The following is a 19,242-nucleotide window of genomic DNA, read 5'->3' as shown; positions in this document are numbered from 1 at the left end:
ACAGGCCATTTTCTTACTGCTTTGACTTGTGTACTCAGAGGGTTTTCTAGGTGTGGATCTCTCTTCTTCCCTATCAGAAAGGAGTCATCCTGTAGTGTGATTTGTTAAGAGTTTCTGTAAAGAATAGGGAAAAAACAGACAAATGAGGATTTTTCAGATAAAGGCACAATGATATGTGAGAAAGAAAATAATGCTTCAGCATCAGCTGAAGTGAGCAATTTTAGAAAACAGTCCAGTAACAAGCAGTATCTTTTACAACTTAAATCATCATCATAGCAAATGTGGATCATTTTAAATATTTTTTCCTCTTGCAAGGTAACGAGGATTATCCAGGAAAGAGATGATTATGGCGTATAGCCCCAAAGACCCCTAAAGGTGGCTGTTTGGGGATTTTGCTATTTTTTTGTCATGGTTTCTCATAAAAGCAAAACAAATCCTTTGCAAATGATGACATAGTACTTGTGTGAGTGGAAACTCTGACCCTAGTGTTCTGTCCATGAAAATATAGAAAGTAATTTCTGAGCCAAGAAACCTAAACATGGCATTGGTTTCCACCTGCTACAATTTCTCTGGAGAGTCTCAGCTGGCTTCAACAGCACGTTAGAAAGGTGTCTCCCAATCTGGACCCAAACCATAAAGGACTTTATTGATAAATGCTAGCATCTTCGAAGATTTCTCTGTCTTCCTTCTCTGAGATGCATATTGCTAGTCAGTGTGGCTGAGGGTGTATATTGTAGCACACTCGAACACACACACACCCCTCCAAACCACACACGCACCTGTGGGCACTTCTACTTGCACCTCTTTTGGGGGCCTTCTCGACGGGTGATTAAATATTAATTAGGCTTCTAATATAAGCAAGTGAGTTCACAGACCCGAGTGCCACATAAATGATGCATGAGGTACCCGAAGGCTCAGCCTGGGAAGCTGATTGGCCACCTTGGATTTGTATAATTATGAAGTTTCATTATTAACAGTGGAAGCAGTGGAGAGATTTGCGTAGCTTGGGGGACTTTGAAAGCATAAGCTGTCTCATTAGGGAGAAGGGGAATAAGGCATAATATGCAAACTTGTTAGTAAAAAAAAAAAAAAAGAGCAGGAGGGGAAAAAGAAGAAATAGAAATTAAGCATAGCTCTTTAACAGGAGTACTCCGTATGTATATAAATATTTCTTGGTATATAAAAAGGCTGCAATTCAAATAGGAAAGGTCTATGCTATAGCTATTTAACAGTTTTATTTGTTAGAGGTCTTGCTTAAAAGCTTTTGTTCTGAGTATAAGACAATCTTTAATATTTTACTGAAAAATCCACAGGTAGCTTAATGGGTTCTGCAAAGTGAGAGGTACGGAGGTGAAAGAGAATGAAGACAGTCCAGGGTTCTTGCTAGAATGTGTGTTGTGCATGCAATTAAATCTCAAGGTCAAACAATTTACAGACAATTACTTTTCTAACATCTCCAGAAATGCCTGCTTACACGTCTTTAATTTTAAATGATACTGATATTCCAATTCTCCCCAAAGGTTAATGCTGACTAAATCCAGCTGTGACCTGACACGATGCGACAGCACAGTGCCTAATTATCCTCTGGATAGTCATTTACTTTAAACCATTAAAGAAATAGGCTGAGAGGAAGATTTAGGACCCAGAAAAAATGTTAGCCTGACTCCTTTCTTCTTGAGGACGGGATGGGCTGAAAAATAAAAATAAAATCTTGCTAAATGTTAGCCATTTGCTTTGATGGCAGAAAATTGTTCATCCCACTCTGTTTTTTTTTACAGGTTAAATTGCTAACTAGTTCATTTTATCCATTGCCTACGGCTGGCGCTAAATGTCAGTGACAAATTTTGTGCTTGTCTTGAAGAATGAATTAAGTTATGCACAAAAGCTGTAGTGCTCTTTTTAAGATGAGTGAATTGCAGAGGGAAAAAAGTTGCTCGTTTGAAAAAGGATTATTTCGATTAAAGGCCTTTTCTATTGTAATGGAAGACAGGTAGTGGTTTAAGATAATTCCGACAGTTACCTCCCACAGAGGCTGCAGTCCTTTACTAGAAATTTCTTTAAGAGCGCTTGTGTCAGATTATATACTATGATTATTATCATAAGACCATTTGTGACAGTAAAGCGGGGGGAGGACAATTACAGAAAATGGCAACTATTATTCATTAACTAAGGTAGAACTGGTCTTTCTTCAGGAAGGTCAGCATTCCATCACCATCGCGCAAACCTTTATAGGGTCTATTGCAAAAGCAATTAAAAAAAAAAAGACAAGTATTCTCTGCCAAATGTTGGTAAGAAAGAACAGTTCGTTCTGCGATTTATATTGCGAAGACCTGGCACAGACTTCACAATCCATCTGGTTTTTAGTTGTCTGGCTCTGGTACCTCTCCACTGTCTCCGAGTGATTAAGGTATCCAAGACTGATTACTACCAGTGTAATGTTTTAAAGTCTAAACTAGTTTACTATCCATAGGCCAAGCCTAAGAGGGCTGCACGTGCTCTTAATTTCCTTGGTTTTATTTTCATATGCACTGTATCTATTTATTGAAAGTCCAAAGAGATCTTAAAACTAGAATTTACAGCCACATCTGCTAGAGTGGTCTTCCCTAGAAAACCAACCTCATACACCAGCAAGACAGTATAACCAATATTCTCCTGTATTTATAGTGCCTAATTTGCTCAAGATTTAATTACTGCAACATGGAAATGATTATTTTTACTTTATTGTTTGGATTATGGCAGTGCCTAGTAGCTCCAACTGTGATCAGGGCAGCATTGTGCTGTGCGCTGTACAAAAACACAGATTTGAAAGAAATGTGTTTAGTGGCACCCACAGGTTTTGGCAGATTCTTTTCTCCTCTCACTGTGTGCATAAATATTTTCACTGGTACCAGCTGTAGAGGGGGATATGGTAAATGCTAATCTCAGTACAGTCATAGCAGTCGCAAATGAAAGTTAGGTCTGAAATTTCAACTTGAAAGTGGGTTTTACATTACTGTCCTAATCTACTGAATAATTCCCTGTTCTCTATATACTCCTGCTCTCACACAAGGGGCTAAGATTGTTCTCCAAGAAAAAAATCAAAATAAAGGTTATCACTTTTCTGGTGATAATGATACAGCTCCTGAAAGACAGTCTGGCTCTAAAAGTAAGAGACTGGGATACCTCTCACCTAACATATAAATGTAAAATAAGTATATATAAGTATACATAATGTATAAATGTAATAAAATGTACATATAAATGTAAGTAAATGTATACACTTACTTAAGTCTGACCCAGTCATCTTTACCCCTGTTTTAGTCAGAGGAGAGAAATAGATATATCCTGGTACATTCTATGTATTTCAGTCATCTATTGTAGGTTGAGGTTAATTGCCCTCTGAAGTTACTCGGTTCTCTCTGTAGATTGTAAACAGAGCCCAAACAGAGTCTGGTTTTTTGATTCCCACATTAGGGTACATGAATGACACCACCAGTAGTTTTCCCTAACTTCTCCTCTCTGGCCTACCTGATCATGCTTGAAAAAAATCAAGAAGAGCTCTTTAAAGCTTTTATGAAGTATATTTTAAGCTGCCTCTCTCATGTATCTTTTCCGTTTGTAAACACCTACACTCTTGACTTTTCCTTTGAGAAACCTGCCTGAGCACCTGAAGTCCCATATTTTAGGCTTTTTTCTTTAGTTTTGGATCACTTACCTATCCATGTTCAGAGTTTTCTCTTCACATGACTTCTGCAGTGTGAATAAAGGAAACGGATCCAGTATTATAATGGTGTTCTCATCAAAGTTTGAGACTATTCCCTGCTTCTGTTTTGTAATATATGAGAATTTCTTTAACCATTAGTGCCACAATATTGTATGAAGAAATTGTATTGAGATGATTATTTATAATTTCCTGTAATACTGCTTTTCAAAGACTTTTTTTTTTCTCCACATACCTATTTTTTTTTGCATTTGGCTGTATGAGACTGTGTTTTCCTGGGCTGTGACTGTTCAGCTAAGTGGCCTTCTGCAACAGGTGCCTGTTCTTCTTACCGTTTATCATCCTAACTGATCTCTCTGTGATCTGATAACTTAGGTTTAAAAAAATGTGTATCATTATCAAGATTCATGTTGGCAAATGGCCAACAACTATTTGTTGTAGCATCTGCTAGAACCTGAGCCACTTATTGATATTTTAACAGAAACTAGTCAATGAATCAGATTTACTACGTCAGTTACACCAAATTAAGCATTTATCGAAACCATGTGGACAAGGTGTTACCTGCTTTGTGGAAAGGAAGACAGAGGCATTTCAGAGGGCAGTCTGTCTCACTGATTCCAGAGGAAAACCATATCAAAATATGCATTTAAACAAAGCAAACACCTTTTTGAGATAAACAAATCTTTGGACATAGAACTCTTCCAGTCGAAGAGAAAGAGAGCGGAAGAAGGAAAGTCACTTGTAACAGATGACAGTTGTATCCCATAGACCGTATGCAAACTGTACAATGACTGTTCATAAACTAACTTTACTGCTGGGTAGGTGTTGGCAACTTGACTTTGACCGAACATTTTGTGTTTAGATGGATAAAATGACATCGGATGAGTGTGAGCCCATGCTTGTTGTTTGAAAATGTATTTTTACATTTACTGTTGTTTTTGTTTGACAGACAGGAGATTGTTGTTTAAGAAGATGTCACGGTCAAACATGCTAAAATTATGTTCAATAACATAGAGAAATAGGAACATTTGTATTACGTGTTTATTTCTAGAAGAGAATCATAGAAACTGTTTCTTTTTTTAATTATTATGACCTTTTTCACATCCTCACTATTGGATGGTCCCCTGGTAAATTTTGTCCTTTACTGAAATTGGTAATTATGTTCAGCTGAAGCCAAAGCTATAGAAGTTTCTGCTGAACTTGTTTATAATTTCTGGGATAAATATGCGTAGTTTCTGATCCAGAAATTCTGCCTCTTTTAGAGCACTTCCTGAAGTGGAAAAAGACATACTCATTTAGAAAATCTTTCATCATTTTAAAAAATGTATCATCGAGAACTGTTTTCCTAGTCTCATTATTTCATAAAATAAATACAGAAGAACTTGCAAATTGCTGATGAGTGTGGATATGCTTTAGTAACAAAGAAGAAATGACTTTCAGAATATTCAAATTATTTCCGATGGATATATTTCAACTAATTTTTGTGCACGCTAAAGGAATGCATATGTGTATATATATATATATATATAGTACTAAGAAATGCAACACATACCTGATATCTTTTCTTTTCAGCATAAATACCTAGACTGAAATAATAGCTCTCACTAATTTTACTTAATAATTTATTTTATGGGCATTCGTGTAAAAATCAATGAAAACTTCAAGGAAAGAGTTAGTACTTTCTATGTAAGTAAGGGTAGCAAAATATGCACCTTACAAACTACACCAGGAAGCATACAAAATGTAAAGCCATATCTCTTAGATAAAATGCAGGAACTAATTAAGTGAGCACAACACAAGAAACGATGGCTAGAAAGAAATGGAATAAAATTTAAATCATCCAGGTAAAAACTGTTAATATAACTAGGTAGCAAGGTTATTTATTTGTACTGGGAATGAGCTGGTGTGTTAGGAATAATACATATGTTCCTGCCACAGGCTTTCTTGTAGTTGGAAGATATTGGTAATCTCAGATTTCCATTTTTTTAATTGAGTTTACTTCAGTTTATTTTGGTTTAGTTCTTTCCTGCAGTGCTATCCTTCCATCACCATTGTTTCCATGAATACATTGGGTACTAAGTGACAGACACTATGGGGATTTTTTTTTTGACAAATGGAAGAGAAATGCTTTGGGAAATACACAGCTTTTTTCTTAATAATAATAACTAATTTTACGTTTACAGAGCACCTTTCCTATGACTTATTTGCCAGCCCACTTCCTCTTAGGGCCACTCAGGATCCACTTGGATCTGATGTACTTTCCATTGCTTGAGTCCTCCGAGCAAACTTTTAAGCCCCTGTTTAATGTCTTCGTCATGTATGAGCAAAGTTTGGTCTTGTTTTTAATTCAGCCACTATCTGGCAGTGTTCTTGGTATAACAGTTGTAGTCTGCACTAAGATGGAGGGATACTACCTTGGTTTGTTTTACCTTCTTTGCAGTCTATTTTAATTCTGTAGTGTAGAGTCTTTCCTCCAGAGACAAACATAAGTTTTGCTTTTCCATCAGTATGTCAAAAGGATTTCATAATCTTTTGCATTCAAGCTGTGATGACCATTCTGCAAAGAAATGGCCAAGCCTGTAATCATCCTAGGCTTGCACCAGGGTCTTTATTGTTGCTTTGTTAACATAAGGATTCATGATTCTGAATCTCTTAAATTCTCTCAGAGAAAAATGGGAGAAAAATGATTTTTAAAAAATTCATCTATAAATTATATTTTTATATTTTCATTAATTTCTTATTATTGTGTTATATCTGAGATACGAAAAAAACAAGCTATTTATTCAGAAGTTTTTGGAGAACTCCAATTTAAAAGATGATGAAAGGCAACCTATCATTGTCTTACTATTTTTTTTTGCATTATTTCATATTCAGTCCATCCAGGAAAGGACATGATTGGATGTGTTTGGCAGAGTTTCAAAAGGTAGCAGAAGCAGTATACATGCAAGAACAAAGTCAGATTAGTTTAATTTGACTTTTTTTAAATGTTGTCTTGGCACGTGAAATGTTCTGAAGCTAAGGGCATTGCATAAATAGAAACTGTATTATGCTGTGGTGGTTATCAAATCCTCCTCATCTACTCCACCACCCCCATAAATCCACTGAAGCTTTTATTATTCAGGGGTGGGAAGGTGGGCCGAATGGAGTGAAAGCTACAGAATGATTTAACACTGTGGGAACTTAATCAATAAGGCTGTTGCAGCGAACTCCCAGGAAAGAGTGTTGTTTTCCATCCAGATGATAATGAGGCCGACTAGCAGCAACCTCAGGAGGAGGAAGGCTGGAGCAGGGATTCTGTGCTGCAGCTTCGCTAGTTGCTAATTAATAATTTGAAGCCAAGGGGACACCTTTTGGCCCCTCTGCTACTTGTAGATTCTTTGTGGCTTGTCCCATATGTGTCTCTCATGACTGGCAGTTACTCCGTGCTGCGGCAAATTCTGGAAGTTTAGCCAAGTTTAACAACTAGAATTGCTAAAAATCCCAATTTACTTCTCATCCCCCCACTCCTTTTCCCTTTTTTCTTGGCATTAACTTATTAGTGCATTTTTATATTCTTAAACAGCATTTGATCTCTTCCAGGTTTTGTTAAGGAGTAGGTAGTGGGATGTAGTAGTTACACTGTGCTTCAAAAAAATGTAGAGGGAAAATTTGTTAGTACATTACAAAAGTGTAATTGTATCCCAGTTTCAGACAGCCGAACTTATGCTGATGTGTGACATTTGTGATCTGACAAATAACATTATCAGAAATCAACCGGGATAACTGCATAAACATGAATAATATTTGTGATGTACAAATTTAAATAATGATAAGAGGTTTTAGCTTGAAGAGATTCAGAATGCTTGTTTCATGACAGTTTTATTTCAGTATTGACTTTTCTCACCTTTATCTGCAGTCAGAGTAGTTGTAAATACAAAATAGGACAGGGACTCGCTTTAACAAGAATTAAGTGCCTGTTGAACTGTCCTTTTATACCTGAGTCTTTGGTGATGCTCCTTCTCATGGCCTTTGGTTCTCCCAGCCTTCAGTGGCTGAAGGTCGGTGATATGCAGAAGAACTATATGAGAAAGCAAGTATTATCTCTATTGCCAAAGAAGGATTTAGGCAAAGGGCAACTAAACATGGCCATAAAGGAGCCAAGCAGTTTACTGAATCTGGATTTTCACAGCCCATTTCCTGGGTGCATCCAAAAGCGTGTTATTAGTAGGTATGAATATCATTATACTAACTTGTTGGTAAAAACTGTTGCATTCACTAACGTGACCCTTCTTTTAACATACAGTGGAAATAAGTAGTACTCAGTAGCAGTTTTTCCAGGTTTCCAGTCTAGTGTTCTTATTGTTATATCATCTCCCTACCATGGAATAATTTACTTCAAGATTCTTGAAAGATTTTCTTTCCTAAACCTCACTTCCATAATTTATCAATGTTAAGAGCAGAGCACATGAATAAAATTCTCTGTGTTGATGATCTGTAGTGGTTTTTTGTTGCATTTATTTTTGGTTTAGGTCACTTTTGTTACAATTATTTTCCTGTCTCATTTTTGTGCTGTCTTGTTGCTACTGTGGTAATTATCCAAGGCACAAATGTGATGGGAGATAAAGCAGTGGAGCAACTGTACCTGTTACACCAGTGTTTTTTTTTTTTTTTTCCCCAGTTTCACAACAAAATGCCCTTGAGATTCTGAATGTTCATTTGATTTTTACTGATCTGAGAAGTCCATGTCATCCTTGATAATTCACCACAGCAATCAAGCTTAACATGGAAAATGCCACATTAACTAGAACTTTTAAGTGTTAAAACATTTTGAAAAGACATTTTAAAACTTTTTATCTCTGGGGATATAACACAGATTTTTTTTTCATTGAGTTTCTAATCTAATCAATTCATCTACTAGTGTGTAAAATCAATCACAATATGTGTAAAAATATTTCCCTTTTATCTGGAAATTTAGTGTATTAAAAGTTACTTAGATTACTTCATTTTGAGTTAGAATTCCTAGGGAAATTTGACATCCAATTTCCTTAGGCAACTTTCTCCTCCAAAAATGCACATTCATAATACAACTTGTAGTTAAAACTGAGTAGTAAATATGTAGTGGTATTTAGAGATTACTGACTATTGCTTTGATTGCTGATGCTTCAGTAGCTTTCCTAGCTTTCCCTCTGTAATTAGGGTTTCTGTTGGTCTTATACTTTCGTAATAAGCAGTATGGGGCAAAGAGCTTTGTTTGGGCCTATGCCTAAGGCAGGGGCTAGTACTTTGGGATTCGGGTTCAGAGCCGGCACTGTAAGAGCCTACTGTGCTATAAATAATAAATGATTTAATACTTTATGTGTCTGTCATCTAGTTCTTCAGTGCTTATTCTCATCAGTGACTCATGCTTCAAAAGGTTCCATCCTGTTCATATGGGAGGGTTTGTTAATGCCTTTTACAAAATGAAGATGTCTTTATAGCTGAAAGAAAACAAAAATACCGTTTATGCATTGAGATGCTTCAAAATATAGTACAATTATAGTACAAATTAGAGTACAAATCCGTATAGTACAAATACGGATTTGGCTAGTTGATTTCAGCATGGGCAGTCACAGTGACATGTTAGCAAGAGAGCCAGGTATCACCAGATCAGGAGTGAGCTGTAGGCACAAATACAGTGGGTGCACGAGCACAAATCCACACATGCATTTGGCACTCAAAATGCCATCTTTATACTAAGTAGATATGCATATGTTGCTCATGATTTCCAATCATTTTTGTTTGTGAACCATTTTTATTTTCATTTTGTTTTCTGTTTTGACAGAATATAACTATTTCTGAAATGTATAATGGGATCCAAGTATGTTTTATTATTAAAGAAATTATGGCATTTGTAAGTGCCATCCTGACCTCATGAAAATATTAATCCAGTTTTCTTGCCATTTTTGGAGTGAGAATTTTTTTCTCATGAAAATTTTGTGAAGTTAATTGTTTGCTTTCTCCCAACCTCTGAGGGGTCTATAGCTTCAGAAGAGATCAGATAAAGGATGATGACATGTAATGAGAGCAAGATTTAGCTATTAAACTTTCTTGACTCACTTTAAATATTGATTAGAGAAACACTTCTGGGCAAATATTTATATTGAACAATAATGTAATTCAGTAATCGTTTTTTTTCTTACTTTCTGAATATTACTATATATTCTGTAATTTAACCTGGAAAAATACCTTGTTATCCGTGGGTTATATGAAAAAATCTTAGATAAATGACACCAAAAAAACAAAAACAAAAAAAAAAAACCACAATAAACCAAGATGTAAAGATGTTCTGTGTTACAGTGCCTGTGTCTGGCTTTTCTCAGGGTTTGGGGTGGTTGTACCTGGAATGTAGGCTTCAAGCCATTTCTGTAAGTCTCTGTGTAAATGCTAGTGTTGTGAAAGATATAATAAACTATGTTGTTTCTAGATGTAGCTGTAATTGAATAAGCATAAGAGGTTATTTCCTTACTTCATTAATGAGCTCATGGAGGAAAGAGGAATCATTTGTAAATTGCCCCTAATTTTTGTTAGTTTTTTCAATGAGACTAAATTTCCTCTTATGTGTTTGTTTACTGAACATATAGCCATTGTGGTTGATCCAGCTAGCTGTGTGACTGAGTGATGTTTCCTTTATAGGGGAAGAATACATCTGAAAAAATATCAAAATATATATGAAGAGTCTAGGCAATGTCAGCACATTTGTTTTTTTTTAAAATCCTTCTCAACTTTCACTTAATAAAATGGTGAAGAATCCATAACAGGACATTTGATAAGGATGGAATATGTTTATTTTATGTACTGACTATCAGCTAAATCTAATGGCTGATGCTATATGACTGTTTTTTCTATTTTAATTACTTTGAGCCTGGCTCACTGAACTTTTCAAGCATCACTGTAAGTTTAAGGTGTTCATGTTGGAGTGCAGTGTGGACCCAGCTCACCTAAAGGCAGCATCTTCTGCTTGGCTGTCGCACTCTGATAACATGGTGCTTGGCTTGCTGTGTGTTTCTGGTCCAGGCTGACAAGAGAGCCCTGCAGGGGTGCTGAAAAAGTGCGTGTTTGCTACAGATTTGACAAGATGTAGATCTTGGCATAAGTAGTCGAGAAAGGAAAGGACAGTGTGAGGCAGGTAGGTTCAGGCCATATTTGGCATATTTTTTGATGCTTCTACCAAAATCTCTTTGATCATTTTAAGACATTTGCTTTATGTACAGATGTAAATTGTAATAAACATTTTCAATAATTTCATATTAATCAAGTTGATTAAAAAAGATAATTATTTACTTTGAAAAGAAAAATTCCTGGGCTGCTTTCTCAGATAGAGTCAATGTAGAAAAATCTGTTCTTGGATTTATGAGAGTTAAAGAGTTTGGTCTATTGCCTGTAAATGCTTTGTGAAATAGTCAAATCAGTTTAATCTTATTTGAGGTTGTAATACATGTTTCGCATGATCATATTATTGATATGTGGGATGACTAAGTGTTAGGCTTATTTTGAAATGATATCTCTATTTCCATATTCCAGCACATTCTGATTCTGTAAAGTTAAGTCTGAAATTTTAATTACTATTTAATAGATCTGCAATGTCTTAATGGTTGCTTTTAGATATAGTTGAAATGAAAATTATACATAGCTTTGATCACTGATGTGATGTTGAGATTCCTTCTTAAGTTTAAACTCTTGTTGCCATGTAGTTTCTTATGCTAATTTATATTATACTTATAAGGTGAGAAGTATTGTAATTTCTTCTAAAAGACTACTGAAAACTAGGAGATGATACAAGTGTGTGTTGTTGCAACTGAGAGTTACAACCAAAGCTCATGTTGTAATGTAAAATGGAGAGCAAGAAGAAGTTCTAAATACTGCAAAGGGGAACATAAGTTTCAAAATCTCTGATTGTTAAATTAGATGAGTAGTAAGAAATTTTGTGCTTTCTGTTATCCCAAAGGATGAGCAAAAAGAGTCTTAGAATTTTTAACTGCCTTATAAAATATTTCAATTATTCTTAAGTGATATTCCAGGGCAATGCTTTTATTGTACAGTGACCTGGCCTTAGGAATTAGTCCACAAGTCTAGTTAAAACAAGGGTTTTTCATTAAAATACTGCACGTTTGAACAGTCGGGTGCGTGTGTGCAATAGGTGCTTAACTGCTCAGTTGCCTTTGTAAATAAAGTTACTCAGATGCCTGCAGAAGAAGACCAATCTCTATATCAAAATTTTAATGAAAGCTTTAGTATGAAAGTATGAAAATCTACATGAAAGTTTTAATTTGTCCAAAGAAAGATATTAATTCTATAATTCATCAAATAATGTCTTTGATAACAAATCTATTCCATGTTTTATCTTGTGTTTCTGACTGAATGTAAAGGTTCTTCTTACTACCAGTGTAGCCAAATCAATTTTTCTGACCGTTCAGTTCACAAGCTAAGTCCCAAGTCACTGTAAGACTTTTCCCCATTATATTATTGATTTTTAATTTTTCTGTTTATACCAGAGGGTTTTTTTGTTCTTTTTGATCAGATACCATCTCAAGTCTTTATCAGTATAGCACTGTGAATGTGCTATAAAGGACTAGTGCTTTCTATCAGTGTTTCAGACTTAAAACTACAATTCCGTTCCAACAGCAAGCTATTTCTAGAGATATCCAAGTTGATATATCACTTTCATATAAGGTGGCATTTTTCTCAGATCCCAAATGACAGATTTTCGAAAATTTTGGACTCATCTGAGATGATCTTCGCATGATTTTCTACTCCGTTTCTCCTTTCATATTTTTAATGACACATGCCAGGGTATTTAATTTGCAAGTGAAGACTTTCATTCATTTGGTACTTAAATATTTTTGCCCTGCATGTTCAAAACTTCTCTTTTGTTCAAATATGCACTGTGCTTCTCCTAGCATAAGCATTATATTGCAGTCAGGTTTCTCCTTCTAACACAGCTGAGCAGCCTTCCGCATTGGTGCTATGATATTTCACTTAGTGCTTTATGTTTAATCTGCTTACCTTTGCTGACGTTGTTGCCTAATATCTCTGCAATATCCTTATTGACATTGACTGCCTAACGTGTTGTCTTTACGTGCTCCAGGTGTTCCTGCTTGAGCAGGGGGCTTTGGACTAGGTGATCTTTAGAGGTCCCTTCCAACTTCAGCCATTCTGTGATTCTGTGATTGTCTTGGTTATCATGGCTTTGCTGTCCTCTATAAGCTTTTGGTCCCATCTGTGGGAAAATGTAGTTGTGAAAACCTATGGCCAATTGTATTCAGTTGATGTGGTGTGCAATCTCATACTATTTAGTGGAGATCAATCAGAACTCAAATATACTTATTAGTATCTATCACAGACCTCTGTCAAACTATAGCTCAGAAAGATTCCTCAAGAAAGTGTAATAACACAGATAAAATGAGATAGAAGACTATAAGTAACTAAAAAAATGCCCATGATGGGAAAAAGAGAGTTGTTAAATCTCCACCGAGCTCAGATTCTCTGTAGATGTGTAAAATAGAATAAGGTTTAAACAGCACTTTAGTGAATAGCTGAATGTTATTTCTTTCAATAATAGAATGAGACTCACTTCATGTTTTCAATAGTTTTCAGTTGGATCAGATAGGTACAACTAACTGTGTCACGGAAATCTGAAGAGTGTACAGCATTCTATATAAAGAAAAAACAAATGCTTTTAAGAGCAGAAAAACAATGATGAAGATCTAAAAGTGTGGCAAGGTTACTTAAAGGCAGATTTAAGGGTTACAACTTGGGAGGTAATTTAATCCTTCATGTGAAACCCAACTGGGTCTGGGACCTGGGACAGAAAACTTTGGAAAAATGATGATGACTGATGAAAGTATTTTACTTTGCTAAGTAAGACAAGAAAAAATCCCTGTGAGAGTAGACAGCGTCCTGATACTCTGGATGTGATAGAAAATCTGCAGTTCTGCAAAAAAAGACATTAGTCAAAATTAACTAATAGGAGACCAAAAGAAGCACCACAAATATAACTGCAGTAAACATAAAAAGTCCAGAAAAAGACTGCTATTTGAGAAAAAAAAAAAAGCAAGAATTGAACTACATGGTTTTGGAAACATCTGCGCATCACACAGGACATTATTAGTTGAGTGCTACTACGTCGGAGAATGAGACCCTTCAAAGGAGCAGCAGTGGTCATTGCAGTCAAAGATGACTAAACTGTCAGCTTGGAAGAAACGGCACATACAATCATGCACTTGAGAACAAAAAAATACTGAGGTTTGAGGTTATTAGCACTGTAGAAATTGAAACAGTAGAATAGGAAAAGGTTAAGCTGTAGGCTTCAAAGCAAAATGTATCTCAACAATGTGTGTTGTTCAATAAATAAGAAAACTATGATTTGGAGTGAGGGGAGAAATTCCACTATAAAATGGAAAATTAGACGATCCTTTCATTTCATCTCTGAGTGTCCTTGTAGAGCGAGAGAGCTGATGAAAGACATTGAGGACATCTAGGGCATAAGTAAACTCTCAGCAAAATCAGAATATGTTAATCTTACTTGCTTTTTCAGTAGTCTAGTCTCCAGTGAAATAGGCACTGAAATTTAGTCATGCATATATTCTGAAGAATCTAATTAAAATCATCATCACTGAGTAGGCAGGACTACTGCCTACATCAGTTTTGTAGCCCTTGCTGTTGTTGAGGACACAGACCTGAATGGAACTATATCTAAAGGCACTGGAGTGGTAATGCTTGAACTGTGGAGAAAATATATGGTGATACAGAGACAGAGATTAGAAATACAAAGACCAAGAGAAAAAAAAAAAAAAACTATATGAGATGAAAAATCAAGACAGAGGTAACTGTTTCACCCTGTTGCATATCTCAACAAACTTCCTTGCTGATATAACCCGGTTGATATAAGCTGACAAAGATACTTCCATGGGACCAACGCTGGAATAGATTTGCTGATACTGTCTAGTTTTTCCAGGACAAGCCTCTCACATTTCCAGTATTGCGCTTTTGGCATACACTAAAGTTAAGTAAGTGCTCACATATCTCAAGTTCATTTTCTCTTGCCGTATTTGAATCCGGCATCCAATAATAATACATAATACAGCAAATATAAATTGAAATATGTTTAATCTATTAACATTCAGATTATCACCTTAAAATGCGTATACTGTTCTTAAGTAGTGCTTTAGAGGGAAAAAAGCATCCAAAACACACAGGATAGAAACTATGAAGGACCAAACCCTGCACCTTTAATTGCCTCCAGAAAGCTTGTGGAACTGAGCATATATTCATATAGTCAAAGCTTGCATGTACCCAATGCTAAGAGGTGGGCAGACTGCTATATTTTGTATAGTAGTTTCCAAAAAAGGCCCCTTAGATATAGCAATCAATTTTGAACCTTTTGAAATTGCCCCTTCAGTTCGGGAAACATGCTCTTTCTTCTCAGCAAATATGCAGTTAGAAGATGGGAATATCCTGCAATACCTAAACCTAAAGCCCTGGGTTGGGATGAAATACTGTACAGAAATGCAAAATTAGCAGGCATTAAATGTTAGTTTATTTAAAGTGTTGAATTGTATTGGTTCATTTACATTTAAAATAAACAAATTATTAGAAGCTGTAGTTTAGGCATGTTTGGACAAAAAGATCCATTTTGTAATTTCTTAATCCTTTGGCTCTATTTTAGATCACTAAAATAACCTATCTTTCCAGACTTAGGTCATTCAGTAAAATAAAACAATGATTTTGATCATTATTTTAATTGAATACACAAATCAAGCATTGAAATCTTCAAAAAGTTAAAGTATGGGACTTTACTGCAGTAGTTTTGTAAGTCAGCTGTAAGTGCTGGAGCAAGTATTCAGAGTTACAGCTGTGCACATGCAGTGTTGTGAGCAGCATGACAACCATGCATGCCCATTGCTTTGCATCATTAGTACTGTACTGATATATTTTTTTTAAAAAAAGGAAATGTCTACTGGAGAAATGTAGCCTCCAGAGTCCAGTCTTTTTTATTACTTTTTTTTTCTTTATACAGCACCTAATTTAGGCCACAGACAAAAAGAAAATGTATCTTGAATATGCATCACGGGTTCCAAAAATGAAAAGAAATTGGATTTGGATAGCACTTACTCAATAGACAGATATGATACATGGTAAGAAGGTGCACTGTCTGCCCTGTGATAGATTAAACTACTTTGTAGGAAAATTACTGTGAGCCAGTCACCACCACCACCGTGGCTAAATCTTTAATAAAATTCTCTTCCATATTCAAGAGCGAGGTATGAAGTACACAATAAGCAGAGTGGAGTAGAGTGCCATTTATCAAACCACAGCTAGGTCTGTAATCTCCTGCTTTATCCTTTTTTAGTACTTTATTTGTCTTTATTGTTGCAAGGAAGCAAGGAAGCACATTTACCTAGGGCAGTGGGCTTTCAGTCCTGATAAACCTTTTTTGTTTTAAATTCTTTTTTTAAAAAATTAAAATTTTATTTTTATTTTTTTGATCAGCCATCCTGTCACTCTGTTGGAGTAATTTGTTTGTTCTGTTTTGGTGGTCCCTGACTTGTTACATATTCTTTCACCTTTCCCTGCCTGACCGGACCCTACCTCTGGTCTCTACACTACAAAAAAGGATTCCGAAGCCCCTAGGACACTGCACCAGGAATACTCAGGTCTGTGGAGAGGAGTGGCTGGGAAGTACTGCATAATGCTTTTCTGAGGCTGTTTGGCAAGATGGCAGTATTGAACCACGTCGCAGTTGGCCCCTGGGTGGCACTACATGGCTAGAACTGGGACCAACACAAACATTTTCAGATAACGGAAGAAAATATAATTGAAGCAGTTTTCTTTAAAAAAAAAATTAAAAGACACATCCTTAAGCTAAGTTTGTTGATGTCTGCTGTATTCAGTACAAATACACAGCAATATTGAGCAGTATTTGTATTATTGAATCAATTCTGAAATGTTCTGTCTATCTTGACTACCTGATAATATCTGGATCACTTTTGGGAACATGCTGATATTAAGTACAGATGTGGTGGAAGGGTCCTATGGGTGGAAGTATGTGACTGGAACTGCTTTGCGCAGCCTGAATATGCACGCTGCCAGTCTGTGCTGCAGCCCTGGGGGTGGTTTTTTTAGTACTATTATAACCCTTTTTATTGTTTGAATAGCAGTTTTATGACAAAACATTTATATTCAGCCTGCCTTTGTACTTGACTGAAAGAGAGCAATCACTGAGAATGATAAGGCAACAATGGTAATGATAACTGCATTTATGGAGGCTTGCAGAATTTAAACGGGCCATGCAAAAATAGACTTACAATAGCACTCTACCTGAGTCTGCACTGGTTGGGGTGTATTTCTTGTGCTAGGCCCATGTTTGCTTATTGATGGAGATGTTTTCTCTTCTTCTGTTTTTTCCCCTTTATGGCAGTTCTTCTATGTGAATCTTACATGTGTGTACCTTAGGGTTCTGTTGCCACAGAAGGATGCCGTGGTGGGATGGAGGAACATAATAACTTTTCAAAAACCAACTCACTGAATGTATTGCACAACTGAAATGTAGAGCCCTCAAAGTCTGTAATTACATAATCTTGCAGCAGAATGGCAATTATCCATCTTCTGAGGTCCTACTTCTCCTGCAAAGTTGGCAGTTGTTTCATTCTGCCTTGAAAAGAAGTAAGAGAATACTGGACATTGGAAAGTAGCCCAAGAGCTGAAGACTAGTCGCTCTGCTGCTTGAATATTTTAAGTCCTTCTTTGTCTTCCTTTGCTATTGTGTTCCTTTTTTCACTCCTCTCTGATATTTACACACACACAAGTGCACACATGTGTCTATTTAAATTTGGGTATATACAAGAAGGCAAGGTACCAGTAAAAGACAGTTGAGTATGTTTAGGGGGCAGCAGGTAGTTTCTAGTTCCAAATTTTGCATCCTGGGAACAGAATTATTCTTGAGTTTATTTATACTGCACATTTTAGTACAGATTATGAAGAAGGAACTAAAAATATTTTGGGCTAGATTCTGTTCCTTCCTTCACATTGCTTCCAAGTACACTTACTAGTTTTAGAGGCTTTCTTACAAAGAGACTGCTCTCATGGACTTAGTTTCTGTTTACATTTTGTCAGTATTTTAAAATAATTTTGTTAGCAAGCTATTTTATTTAAAAATCTCCCTGGAATGTCAGTTTTTGTAAGACAGCTTGCATGTAGCATGTCTATTCTAATAAAAGAGAATGACCATTTTAAAAGCTTTTTAAATTTTGAGCCATACTCAAAGATTTTATTGATCTTTCGGTCTGTTAATTCTCAACATTTTTAATATTACAGGTTTTCTATTATATAATATCAATTCTATATTCTACTATTCTATGCTAAATTTCTCTAGAAGTTGATAGTACTCAAAGGCAGGTGGCAAAAATTTGTGAAAATTCAGTGACTTCATGAAATGAATGAAGAGTAAAAATAATACACATATAGATTCATTTTTATTATTAAAAATAAGTCATATGTTTTGTTATGTTCCTGTATGTTATTTTACTAATCAAAAGCTCACTTACTATGCTACATTTTTTTCATGCGTATATGGACATTACATGTTAGCTTATTCATGTGTTTCTGTATGTGTAATTTTGGCTTTAAATATATCTAAATTCATGATTCAGGTTCTTTTTGCCAAATGAAATATAAGTGATGCAAACATTAACTTACTTTGCCTAGGTTCTTACAGTCTTTTATTGGAATATCAGATTCAAAGATATGTCATTTTCTACTAAATGTCTTTCTAATTCTTTTGTGCACATGATACATTTTCCCCAGGCCCAGCTACTTAGTGGATATTATTGAACAAGTGTCTTTTATAGGATCTAAAAAAGTGCAGCATTATGTGAAAGAATTTTTTTAAATTGTGCATGGACTATTTAGGAATATGCTTACTGAATATTAAACAAACACCTGAAGTTCCTGTGCTGCTGCCTAGAACCAGCACTTCATTACCTATTACGTGCAGTGACTTTGAATTTTTTATTAGGTACTGGTCTCTTAGCCTGTAAAGCTTGTGCATGATGTGTATGAGAGCGATTTCCAGCAGAGAGGAGCTTATCACAGATCTACCTAAAAGGTAAGTCTATTTTTTTAAAAAAAAAATTTAGTTCACGTACAGAACAGCTGCTTGCAGAACAGCTGCCTACAGAAAAGGAAAGAAATCTGGTTTAGGAGTTGATTATACATGTCCTACCCATACAGTAATTCCAGGAATATGTATGATGAACTTCAGATAAACCCAGAATATATAAATAGCAAGAACAGCAATACCAGAATATTTACCTCCTAATTTTGCTCTACAATATATTTTTAGCTCTTTTTTTTTTTTTTTTCTTTCTAAATTGTTTAGGGCAAACGAGAAGAGCATGGGTACAGACCACATTTTTTTAGTCTGTTCCAGCTCTGGAGTATTCATATTTATGATTTGGACAAGATAAATTACTGAATTGTAAATCTGGCAACGTATACAAAAGAATGAATCAATGCTATTGGCATTC

Source organism: Tinamus guttatus, unplaced genomic scaffold (genome assembly GCF_059628265.1).
Source record: "Tinamus guttatus ecotype Peru unplaced genomic scaffold, ASM5962826v1 Tinamus_guttatus_pri_ptg000088l, whole genome shotgun sequence".
NCBI lineage: Eukaryota > Metazoa > Chordata > Aves > Tinamiformes > Tinamidae > Tinamus > Tinamus guttatus.
Note: the sequence above shows the minus strand (reverse complement) of the source record.